Source organism: Eretmochelys imbricata, chromosome 2 (assembly GCF_965152235.1).
Source record: "Eretmochelys imbricata isolate rEreImb1 chromosome 2, rEreImb1.hap1, whole genome shotgun sequence".
NCBI classification, from domain to species: domain Eukaryota; kingdom Metazoa; phylum Chordata; order Testudines; family Cheloniidae; genus Eretmochelys; species Eretmochelys imbricata.
In genome coordinates, this window is record NC_135573.1 from 250,044,846 (window position 1) to 250,048,742 (window position 3,897).

A 3,897-nucleotide genomic window follows, 5' to 3' on the forward strand; every position below is an offset into this window, starting at 1 on the left:
GAACAGGGCCCCATTGTGCCAGGTACTGTACAAACAGCATGGCAGACTGTTCCTGCTCCAAAGAGCTTACAATCTAAATAGTCAAGACAGACACACACAGTGGGAGAATGGGTAGAACACACAAGCAGAGTAAACCATGTGATGGCAGCAAATGGCATGTTAGTTCCATGATATTTTGGGAGGTGGGGAGATGAGGGGTTTACTTAGAAGAGGATCAGCTAAAGAAAGCTGGAAGTGGGGAGCACAGATTGTGGCAACGCCATTTCTATATTATAGACCAGCAGTTTATATCATCAGCTTTAGAAAACAAAGCTGGTTAGCAATTGAATAATTGAAAAAACACCTAAAAGTTATTTTCCCGATCTCCTAACTTTAGAACTGCTGAACTGACTTAAAATGCTGCAATTAACTTGTGGACTAGGACTTGTGGGCTAAGAATGTATAAATCAAGTTTTGGAATGGAGTGAATTTTTGCAGCAGAGTGATGGAAAATTGTCTTGGAAAAGCTGATGGACTCTAGCACAGGAATAATAGACCCCCATAGTATGAAAGGAGTGGAAAGGGTTCTATCTAATTATTATAGGTGAGCTGCAAAGCTAAATGTAAACCCAAGGAACCTGTGCTGCAACCGAGAACCGATGCAAAGAACATCCTTTACTAAAAGGGGTGTGGGGGGAATGCAGCAAAGACATAACAGATCTTTTCAATATTAAAATCCTTTTCTTTCTCCATGAATTTCTTTGTTTTGGTAAAGGTGTCCGAATCAGGGGTTCAAGTGTAGGGGAGTAGAGAGGACTGCAGCGGCTCCCCCTTCTCTGCTAAAAGCAGAGGGAAATCTCCGCTTCCCCTGCTTGGCTTGGGGTAAGCAGCCTTCCTTCAGAGCTCCCCATACTCTTTGGCTAATGGAGGGAGACCTACCCTTCCTGTTTCAATTTAATTTCTTTAACCACTGCCCAGAATGCATCTTTCTGTGGCATCACCAATACTAAAAGTCACTTGCAATCCTCCAGCCCCTTTGGTATAAACCGAGAAATGCCAGAGCATTCTGTGGAAGGAAGTGTTGATTTTGTTGTTTGGTTGTGAAAACATCAAATTCCCCACCCCCAAAACCAAGCTAAAGAGGCATCCAGCAATGAAATCTTGGACTTAGGTCCATTTTCAAAACTTACCTTTATTGTAACTACTGATTTGTCTGTTTCTATCAAGTCTGAGTAGGGTTACCGTAAACAGGCCACCACGTGGAGCCTGCCCCAGCCACTTGCCCGAGTCCCCTGCAGGGCTGGACCCAGCTGCTTGCCTGAGGTGCCCCGCCCCCCAGACTGTCACTGGTCACTCAAACCCTACTGGGCCTCCGCTCGAGGCTGTCACTGGTCACTCGAACCCTGCCACGGGCCCCCCACTCGAGGCTGTCACTACTCATTGGTCGTTGAAACCCTGCTGGTCCCTCACTTGAGGTTGTCGCTGGTCGCTTGAACCATGCCAGACCCCCATGCACTGGAACCCTTCCTCCAACCCCCCACCCCTTCAGCCCAGTCTCCCCTCTGCAGGGGGCTGGCATCTCCGCTTGCCCCCTGCATGTTGCTCCGCACTGCACCCCACTTTTTTGACAAAAGTGGGCATTTGTCCCATTTGCTCTTGCCAACTTGATCCATTGTGATCAGCTCCATCTTTGGTGGGGGCAATAAAGTGAATTTAGAAAGACTTAATATGAATGGATATAGATTTATAATGTGAAATGAGTAAATATAGGGAAAAATTCCTGTAAACCCTTTGGGGGAGTAATTTTCTCTTGTGTGTGTTTATTCATCACCTAGCATAGTAGGAACCCAGTCGTAACATAAATATTTAATTATAATAATAACAAAGTGTAAGTAGGAAAAGGCTAAATTTCTTCCAGGACTAACTTATGTACATGATATTGTGTATGAATAATGACAGAACCTCAGTTACGAACATCTAGGGAATGGAGGTTGTTCGTAACTCTGAACAAAACATTATGGTTGTTCTTTCAAAAGTTTACAACTGAACATTGACTTAATACAGCTTTGAAACTTTACTTTGCAGAAGAAAAATGCTGCTTTTAAGCATCTTAATTTAAACGAAACAAGCACAGAAACAGTTTCCTTCCCTTGTCAAATCTTTTTTTTAAATTTTCCCCTTATATTTTTAATAATTTACACTTAACACAGTACTGTCCTGTGTTTGCCTCAGCATGGCAAGTCTCCCCTCCAGTCTCCAGCCTCAGGAGCGAGCAGAAGGAGTTTATCTTCTCTGGTGGCTGCAGTCCAGCTGAGCTCCAGGACCCCCCCCTTTATACTTCCTGTCCTGCCTCTTAACTTCTAATGGGAGGGGTAAGCATGGCCTGGCTCCACCCACCTGGGTTCAGGAAATGATTCTTCCCCCTCTGGCTAATGGGAGGCCACTCCACCATTGCAGTGCCCTAACCCCTGGACTGTAGAATCATTTTCTTCCTTGCTTTCTTTCTCTGGACCAATGACTCAAGTATTATCCAAAGTGGAACAGCTTCAGCAGGAGACACTGAGGGAGACTCATGTTACGATATCCCATAGCTCAATGGTTAGAGCAGTCTCCTGAATGGTGGGAGACCCTTGTTTAAATCCTTTCTCACCCCCTCAGACAGAGGGGAATTGAATCTGGGTCTCCCACATCTCTGGGGAGTGCTAACGACTAGGCTAAAAGTTATAAGGTGGGCGGTGGCACCACCATCTTCCTCTCACCCTGCCAGATTTTGACTTGGATCCCATCTGGTGGTCTCTGAGCACCCTACCCAATTGGGTCCCATGGGTGAGATAGGCAGAGGAAAACCTACCTTCCCCCAATTTGTGGATTGCTCTGGGGCTCAGGGGGAGATAGGCACCTGGATGTCTAGAGTGAGGCAGTAGTGCACGTGATCTGAGGCAGAAACATGGAAGCCTGGAGAACTTTTATTACAAAAGCTGAGACACTAAAGGCTTGTCTACACTGTACCGCAGTTTGGACTCCAGGGGTGTAAATTACAGCATGCCCCAAAGTGTTGCGCTGTAACTCCCCCCTGTGGACACTGCAGGCACAAACTAAGAGGTTCCTAGTTCACATTAATGTAGTTCTCTTCAACAGGACAACACTAATGTGAACTAGGAACCTTTTTAGTTTGTGTATGCAGTATCCACATGGGGGTGGGTTATAGTGCAGCACTTTGGGGTAGACTGGTCTTAACACCCCTACAGAATAAGCTGTGGAGTATTGCAGACATAGCCTAAGTGAGGTGAGACACCCCCGGAGTTGGAGGGCTGCCAAGTGGGGTTTTCGGAGTGGCTAACTCTAGGGTTTAAGCGCCTAAGTATCTTTGTGGATCTGGGCCCAAGGTATCACTCAGTGTAAATATGGGTTTGCAAATCAGGCCTTTGTGCTCTTAAAAAGAGCACTTTAACTTGCAGACCTGGGGATAATTTTTGAAGGAAATATATAAGCAGGTAAATACACCATTTTTGTTGATGGCTTACAGGAGGTGAAATCCTGGCCCCACTGAAGGCAGTGGTACAACTCCAGTGTTGCTGTAGCTCCTTCTTTCTTGCTGGTTTCAAACCTCAGATAAAACAATTGAACCAAATACATAAATAGCGGCAGCTTTCAAGCCTGCTTGTCACGTTCAGCTTACTGAGTGGCAAGGAGTTTGCAAGGTTTTCTGAGCAGGCCACCAGTCTGAATCTTTGGTGAACAGCTCCCAGGAGCTCCACTCAAAAGCTTTTATCATTGTAGGCAATGCTTGGAACTCATGATTGAGTAAAAAGCAATCTCCTGCTTCCTAACCTTTGCTGCCTGGCTCCTGCACTCAAACTACCCCAGACCGCATTTAAAACCAAAACCAAATGACCCAATCACACCTGCCTACTCCGC